The sequence below is a fragment of the Crinia signifera genome, chromosome 5, assembly GCF_055691185.1.
Source record: "Crinia signifera chromosome 5, ASM5569118v1, whole genome shotgun sequence".
NCBI classification, from domain to species: Eukaryota; Metazoa; Chordata; class Amphibia; order Anura; family Myobatrachidae; genus Crinia; species Crinia signifera.
The window spans coordinates 118,659,982-118,669,160 of NC_139221.1; the positions used below are offsets into that span (position 1 = coordinate 118,659,982).

The 9,179-nt window shown below is 49.7% G+C and overlaps 1 long non-coding RNA gene across 2 annotated transcripts in view; it reads left to right on the forward strand.

The window, feature by feature from the left end:
* LOC146080524 (uncharacterized) overlaps positions 1 to 8,585 on the forward strand; it is a 149,141-nt gene extending 140,556 nt beyond the window's left edge. For both annotated transcript variants that reach the window (XR_014474899.1, XR_014474900.1), the window contains one exon: positions 7,743 to 8,585. This is a non-coding gene — a long non-coding RNA (uncharacterized LOC146080524). The remainder of the gene's footprint in view (positions 1 to 7,742) is intronic.
* The last annotated feature ends 594 nt before the right edge of the window (positions 8,586 to 9,179 follow it).

The following is a 9,179-nucleotide window of genomic DNA, read 5'->3' on the forward strand; positions in this document are numbered from 1 at the left end:
ATCTAGCGACAGCGACGTGCAGGCAGCTACAACTCTAGGGAGGAGAGCAGGCTGGTGGCTGCCCTGCTTATCCTCTGTATGTTTTTATCTATATTCTGACTCAATTATTTGACATCCCATATTTTTTATGATAACATTCTCATTGGCGCAGATGTATTAAGCCTTAACAAGAGATACATTCAAGTGTGATAAGGAGAGATAAATGTCCAGCCAATCAGCTCCTTACTGACTTTTTTCAAACACAGGCTGTAAAATGGCAGTTAGCAGGTGATTGGTTGGACGTTTAGCTCTCCTTATCACCCTTGCATTTATCTCTTGTTAAGACTTAATACATCTGCCCCACTGAGCGAGATTCACCAAACACAAAATCATACCTCCCAACTTCTGTGTTGGGGAAATAGGGACACTCGCGCGGCGAAGCCGCGTGAGCGCCCGAAAAGGGGGCGGGACGTATGCAAATGAGGGCGCGGCTTATGCTAATTAGCCGCAACCTCATTTTCATACGAGAATAGACGCTGTGCGCATGCGCACAGCGTCTATTCTATTAGATTGGGGGGTCTACCAACTGCCACCCCCCGCAGCGGGACAATGCCTGCCGCAGGTGGGACAGCGGGACAGGACCCGAAAATCGTGACTGTCCCGCTGTAATCGTGACAGTTGGGAGGTATGCAAAATGCCGTAAAAACCCAGTTTTGGGGGTTTTTACCGCATTTTTTATGCAGTAAAGCTACGCCAGTTCTAGATGGTGTAACCCATGGAAGCCTATGTGCTTCCCTTCGTGTCCCCCACCTCCATGCGCGCCCCCGACGATCCGCGGCGCATCCCCCTCACCTGTGTCCGGGCAGCTTCCTGCAATGCTGCCCGGACTATTGATCTCCTCCTGCCTGCACCGCTTCTGAAAGAGGAGCCCTCTCACAGCCGGCTGAGGGTTCAAGGAGGGAGGGGAGACCCGCTGCACATCGCCGCCCATTGCCTTTGTGTTGATAATCGCATATATTACTGCATATGCGATTATTAACAATGCGAGTGCCGGCGATGTGCTGCGGGGGTTATTAGAGAATCCCGCCCAATGGGAGAGATTCACTAAACACAAAATGCCGTAAAAAAAACAGTTTTCGGGGTTTTTACCGCATTTTCATATGCAGCAAAGCCACACCACCGGGGCTTCACTGCGGGGGGTTACGCCAGTTCTAGATGGCGTAACCCCATGTAAACCTATGGGCTTCCCCTGCCGCCCCACGCTCCCCCTGCGATCTGTGCCGCACCCCCCTCATCTATGTCCGGGCAGCCTCCTGCTGTGCCTCCCAGACCAGTGATCTCCTCCTCCCTGCACAGCTTCCGGGTGCAGGAAGCAGGAAAAGGAGCCCTCACACAGCCGGGTAAGGGTTCAGGGAGGGAGGGGGGACCCGCAGCACATCGCCGGCCATTGGGCGGGATTCTCTAATAACCCCTGCAGCACATCGCCGGCACTTGCATGTGCATATGCCCAGCATAGTGAAGCTTACACGTAATGCCCAGATTATTACCCCATACATTTAATGCGCTTTGACATAATGCCCAGAGTAGAGGCACTTTCACATAATGCCCAGAGTAGTGTCCCATACACATAGGCCCTTATTCAGATCTGATCGCAGTACAAATTTATTCTCAAAATGGGCAAAACCATGTGCACTGCAGGTGGGGCAGATGTAACATGTGCAGAGAGAATGAGATTTGTGTGAGTTATTTTGTTTCTGTGCAGGGCAAATACTGGCTGCATTATTTTTACACTGCAATTTAGATTTCAGTTTCAACACACCCCACCCAAATCTAACTCTCTCTGCACATGTTACATCTGCCCCACCTGCAGCATAGTTGCCTACCCTCCTGCATTCTGCAGGAGACTCCCTGAAATAGCAGCAATCTCCCTCTCTCCCTCATTAGTCTAGCAATCTCCCTCATGTCACCCAGCCCACATTACACTGTTACATCATAGTTACCTCCCCTCCTGCATTCTGCAGGAGACTCCCTGACATAGCAGCAATATCCCTCTTTCCCTCATTAGTCTAGCAATCTCCCTCATGTCACCTAGCCCACATTACACTGTTACACGATGGTTACCTTTCCTCCTGCATTTTGCAGGAGACTCCCTGACATAGAAGCAATCTCCCTCATTAGTCTAGCAATCTCCCTCATGTCAATTAGCCCACTACATCATAGTTACATCCCCTCCTGCATTCTGCAGGACACTCCCTGACATAGCAGCAATCTCCCTCTCTCCCTCATTAGTCTAGCAATCTCCCTCATGTCACCTAGCCCACATTACATTGTTACATCATAGGTACCTCCCCTCCTGCATTCTGCAGATGACTCCCTGACATAGCTGCAATCTCCCTTTCTCCCTTATTCATCTAGCAATCTCCCTCATTTCACCTAGCCCACATTACACTGTTACATTTTTTTTTTTTGAGAAAAAAGAATGAGAGACAGATACATTTACATAGAATAATCAGCACCATTTCCCAGCACTTTATCAAGTATAGTAACTGCTTTGGAGCTCATCTACATTTGGATATAAGTTATTTTAAAAGACTCTCCTCAGATGCAGCAGTACATACCCACGCTTCTAGGTGCCACGTTCACAATATCTATTCACAGTCTCACCATATATAGATCTAGACACGCCCTTTGGGTGGAGTACGACATGCCCCCTCAGTAGGGTGCTGTGCAAAATTCTACTAGCAATTATAATCTCCCTGAAACTAGTTTTCAAAAGTAGGCAAGTATGACCTGCAGTGCACATGGTTTTGCCCATTTTGAAAACAAATTTGTACTGCGATCAGATCTGAGTAATGCCCTATATGCATAATGCCCAGAGTAGTGCCACATATACATAATACCCAGACCAATGGTGTTTACATAATGCCCAGAGTAGTTTCCCATACACAAAATCCCCCCTCCTCCTTTACAATGTGCAGCCTGCCCCCTCCCCTAGAGGTTATTACCTTCTTCCCAGGACTCAGCTCCTCAAGTCTTCCTTGTGTCTGCATCTGCAAAGAGTCGCTTCCTGCACCTGCCTCCTCCTGGCTGATCACTGACACAGCAATGGCACCTGTGCGGTGCCTTGAGCCCTCTGCCGGCACCGCTTCCAGTCATATATATTTTGACAGGTGCAGGCTGCATCAAGCTGGCAGCAGAAATGACGAGGAAGTTGGTGGACAGGAGCGCCTCTCAGGGCCGGCACCAAAGGGAATCTAGGGGGTGGTCCGGGGGTGCTAATTCCGACCCCCACCCAGTTCAACGGCTGCCAGTTCCCCCTTCGGCATCACTGAAGCTCGAGGTTGATCTCAGTCGAACCCAAATCGCTGGGCCTTCAATCTGATACCAGGCTGGATCCATATGGGTTAATTGGTTCCATGGATATTGAGGTTAAACCGTTTTTTTTTTTTTTTTCATTTCTTAAATGTAATTTCATGACTGTTTATGTTCTTTGAGGGCTGATTCCTCTGGAACCAAACAGCCCAGTTTCACGGGACCAAAATCATTCAAAGCCAACTCAAAAGTTCTTCATTATAATACTGGTCTCATGTAAATGGGTCAGTTGGTTCCGAAGATATAGCTGGTTGGTTAAAGGGGGGTAGGGAGAGGGGAGTGGTTGTCTTTCCCCCTCACACCAGAAAATGCAGGGACTAGGCTGGTGTATAAGGGGTCAGCCTGGGAATGTCCCTGCATGATCCTGGGACCATATTCCCGGGTAAATCCCTGCATTTTCTGTTGTGAAAGGGGTATTATTTCAAATAGCCGTGACCTGCAGTGCTCTGAATACAGCCAGGCAGCCCCCTGCTCTCTGCCCAGCTGTCAATAACTGTCACCCCTGCAGCAGGGGCGAATTTACTGGACAGGCCTCCCCTAGGCACAACATTTTTGGCCGCCCCCCTCCCCCCATTTTAACATATTCATTATTAAGTCCTAACTATGCAATTGCCAGTATACTGTAATAATAAAATATGCCTAGAGTAGAGCTAAAACCGGACCCTGCCTGATAATATACAAATAGAAACCTAAATCAGCGGCACTCGGAGACTGACTGACATGTTGGTAAAATAGTGTTGTATTAATTCAACATGGTGACAGCAGTCTCCAGGAGTCACCATGCTGAATTAAAACAACACTATTTTTACCATGTACTTGATGTCATCACACACCCATTACATATTATACCGCATGCCATAATGCCCATTACACATTATGCCACACGCCATACCTATTACACCACAAGTCGTAATTCCCATTACACGCTATACCAAACACCATAATGCCCATTACATGTTATACCAAACACTGTAATGCCCAATACACGCTATACCAAACCCCGTAATGCCCATTAACATTATACCAAACCCTGTAATGCCCATTACTCGTTATACCAAACCCTGTAATGCCCATTACTCGTTATACCAAACCCTGTAATGCCCATTACTCGTTATACCAAACACCGTAATGCCCATTACACACTATACCAAACACCGTAATGCCCATTACACTATACCAAACACAATACTGCCCATTACACATTATACCAAACACCGTAATGCCCATTATATGTTATACCAAAACCGTAATGCCCATTATATAATAACACACGCCATACTGCCTATTACATATTATGCCACATAAGTGCCACTTACTTGCATGCTCGTTGCTATGGGTTTCATGCTTGATTCCAGGGGTTTCATGCTTTGTCTGGGGTCTCTGTGACAGGTTGCCAGTGACACCTGTGTGGTGTCATTGTCACTCAGCCTTCCCTGTGGAGAACAGGCCAAGTAGGAGGGACCTGCTAGGGCAGCAGGGGCCAGGGGGGGCAATTTCTCAGAGCCACAGGACTCAAGAGGGTGGGCCCACAATCACAGGGCTAGAGCCTGGCCGTGCTTTGCTAGGGCAGCCTGAGCCCTTGGCAGCAGCAGGGGCCAGGGACGCAAGGGCTCCTCACAGCCTATAAGTGCCACACGGTGACGGCAGCTGAGCCACAGGGTATGCTGGGCCCCACACACAGCATTGCACTGCACTGTCTAAGTGCACTTTTTGCCACAAATTATCAGTGGAACTTACAGTACATACACTGATGCTGCGGAGGCACTGGGCTGCGGAGGCACTGGGACTTGTCTGGACGGGTGGCGTTCAATAGTCAGGGAGCATCGGGCAGTCACACAGACTGGCAGCCCGCAGCCCCATCACCCGATTCTCCGGCGGCAGCGGAACAGCGCTGTGTGCAGCCCCAGCGTCCGTGATGTCCGCATGCGCCGCCGCCAGCCTGTGCTTAAAAGCACAGGCTGATTAACAGCTCCAGGGTGCGCGCACACAGCGTTCTTCTGCAGAGTTTGCTGTGTCTCAGCAGCAGCGCTGCGCTGCACCCCACATCATGTTCAATGTGAGCGCCGGCGGTGGCGGCGGAGAATCGGGTGCTGGGGCTGCGGGCTGCAGGTCTGTGTGACTGCCCGATGTTCCCTGACTATTAAACGCCACCCGTCCAGACTAGGCAGCCTGGCTGCCGCCCTTAATATGTGCCGCCCCTAGGCCCGTGCCTCATGGGCCTAGTGGGAAATCCGGCACTGCCCTGCAGCTTCCACTCCAATTCTTCTCCCCGCTTTCACCTCAGCCCACCCCCCCTTTAATCATGTGGTGCCGGTACTCGGCATGCTCCCCCGACGTCACGCACAACAACAGCACGCACAATATTTCAAATGTCCACTCCAGTGGCGTAGCTACGTTTTGGGCGCACCGCCGCCCCGGCAAGCACCCCTACCCCCCCCCCCCGCCCCGCCGCCCTGCCGCCCATGCAAACCCCCCCTCAATCCCCCACAGCCTTACCTATCTCGCTGGTCCCGACGGCTCCGTTCTTCTGCTGAGGACCACCAGAAAATGGCCGCCCCCATACAGCAGACAGTTTTAGAGAACTGTGTACTATATGGGGGCGGCCATTTTGTGGTGGTCCTCAGCAGAAGAACGGAGCCACCGGGACCAGCGAGATAGGTAAGTCTGCGGGGGATTGGGGGGGGGGTTTAACTATAGCACCACAGCCCCCCCGCCCCCACATGCACAGCGACCCCCCGCGGTGGCGGGGGCTGTGGTGCTATAGTTACGCCGCTGGTCCACTCGGCTAGAGGGGACACCAGGAGGGGAGTGGGAGCGTTCTCTGCACTGCGCTCTGCTCCTCTCCCCATAGAAGCAGCAACCAGTGGTGGCATGGATATTGAAAGCTACAGTAAGTGGCACTTTTGGGGGCATTGCTTACGGGACGCTACAAGTGGCGGTATGTGGGGGCATTACGCATAATGTGTGGCTTAATGTGTAAGGGGCATTACGGTGTGCAGCATCATGTGTAAGGGGCATTATGTGTGCAGCATCATGTGTAAGGGGCATTATGTGTGCAGCATCATGTGTAATGGGTACTATGGTGTGCGGCATCATGTGTAATGGGTACTATGGTGCCATCAAGCAAGAACCCCCTAGCAATGAGCACATAGGTAAGCAGCACTTATGTGGCAAATATGTACTGGGCATTACCGTTTGTTATATAGTATGTAATGTGCATCATGATGTGTGGGACAATGTGTAATGGGCATTATGGTGTGTGGCCTTATGTGTAATTGGCATCACGGCGTGTGGCTTTATGTGTAATGGGTATTACGGAGTTTGCTAAAATGTGTAATGGGCATTACTGTGTATGGTCTAAAGTGTAATACCACACCCCTTTTTGTGATGTCACGCCTCCTTCCCATGAGACCACGCCCCCTTTTGCCGCACAAAGGTCTCCCTGCTGTTGTGTCTAGATCTGGGACCACCCATTACCATAATTCTAGATTCGCCTATGGCCGGCACCTACCTGCTTTGCAGGCTGTGCTGAGCGGGTAGCGCTGGCCCTGCTTACATAACATCTATCTACCTTTCGCCATATGTCCCTTTTGATAAGCCCACAACCTTTTTATGAAACTGGCGTGGTTTCACAGTGCAGGTGTTTTAACTTTTATTGCAGCAATTTTGGGAGGTTTGGTACAGTGCAAGTACAAGGTAATACGGGATACGGTCACGTTGTTAGACAGTCATTATGTCGACACTATTAGGTCGACATGCATTTAGGTTGACAGGTGTCTAGGTCGACATGCAGGAAGGTCGACGTGAGTCTAGTTCAGCAGGGTCATTAGGTTGACATGGGTTAAGTCGACAGTCAAAAGGTCGACATGGGGTTTTTTACTGTTTTTTTTACTGTTTTTTTGAGCCGACATGTGCTGATAGGCGGTATTTCATGCCCTACCATCCACTAGGGCACGGTGGGAGAATAAAATAGTGTGCCAAGCGTGGCAAAGCACCGATCCCGAACATGGCGAGCGCAGCGACTGTGTCGACATTCATGTAAAAAAAGGTGAAAAACACCATGTCGACCTTTTGACTGTTGACTTTATGACCCTGTTGACCTATACTCATGTCGACATTCCTGCATGTCAACCTAGATACATGTCGTCCTAATGGTCTCGACCTAATGACTGTCTAACAACTTGCTGGTGACCAACTGATCCACACCCAATAATACTTCTAATAATGTTTTATAGCATTCTTACGCTATTGTTAAAAATATGTGTACATGGCAAAAACATGGTGGCACGCTTGTCAGCTTTCTGTTTGGTTCAGAGATACAGTAGATGCTATTTTCATCACTGGTGTGTCTTTGTATGCAGCATAGATGAGAAATGTTTCTAATGTTTCAGGAGGCACCTGTGGTCAAGAGACGCCCCTCTGACAACATCGCCGATCCAAGTGCTGTGCAGTATCAGATCACCATCACAACCATCATTCCAACCAGCATCAGATCACCATCACAACCATCACAACCATTGGGTTGAGCCTCAGCTTTCCCAGAGCGACCAGTGGAACTGCACAGCTGGGGCCAGGAAGTATGCATAGAGAGAACAAAACAGGGATGACACTCCTCATTTTTTAAAAATGCTGCCCTTCACTAAATCCATCTCACCCCCAAAAGGCTGCTGCATGTCAATCATGCTGCAGCTTGGAGACACTCCATACAAGCTTGCAGGACCCATTCTGCACATGGGTTTGCTTTCAAATCTGAAAGAAACGCAAATGCTGACTAAGCAATGAGAGAGCATAAACCATTGATGGGTTCCGGCAGGTTGCAATTGTAGATAGTCATGTGATATGATAATGAAGATGGGCACTAGGCCTATCAGAGCAGGGGGAGGAATTTAGACAGGGTAGGAAAGATCAGATGCTAGATGTGAACTCCCTCTGTCCTGCGAGGCCCCACCCACCCTTCCCTATTTCTCTTCGGCGGCGGTAAAGAACGGTCATCCTTTAAGATCTGTGTGTGTGTGTGTAGATAGTGGGATGCACTCTCCCTTGACATCGATTGTCATGGGCCATGCTTCTGCATGGGGAATGGCCACACCACCTGCCTGGGTGGATGACCAGGCGATGGTGTGTATGTGTAGTGATCTATAACCCCCACTTTCCTATAGTGACCGTTCTTTAGTGCCGCCACCATTTATAGTCATAGTTTAATTGTCAAAAATAAATTTGACATTCATTTTTGAAACGCCAGCACTTTGTGTCCGTATCTTTATTTTAGGTTAAGTTATGTAAGTTAAGGTTAAGTTAAGGTTTAGTGTGAGAAGTTGTAAAGTGTGGACCTGGGGATACCCGATGATGAGTTTATGAGAATTTTTACTGCATTTTCACATGCTCTAAAGCCTGCATGCCGGGTTAGTGCTGCGGAGGGAATCACAAGCTTTTGGTGGCGATAAGCTGTAGAAGCCGATCCATCATGGATCCCTCACAGCATGCCCTGTGGCAGGCGCCAGCAATCTGCACATGTGCAGAGAGACTCCTGGGTCTCAGACCCAAAAGTCCAGGGACGGTGCTGCATTGCAAAGGACAGCTCTTAACACAACAGCTGTCCTGTGATTTACTAATTGCAAAAGTTAGAGCATATGCAATTAGTGTCTATGTGGTAGCCGGTGGAGGGGGGGGCAAACTCCGGGGTGGTGGAAGATACCACCCAGGTGATCTAAAGTTAAAGCATTTTTAAGGAGGGGGGTGAGGGGCTGCTGAGTGAAGCAGAGAGGGGCCAGGGGCATCTGCTGTATAAATCCAGGGTTGCTGCTTAGGTTGTGACTAGTTCCCCCTTG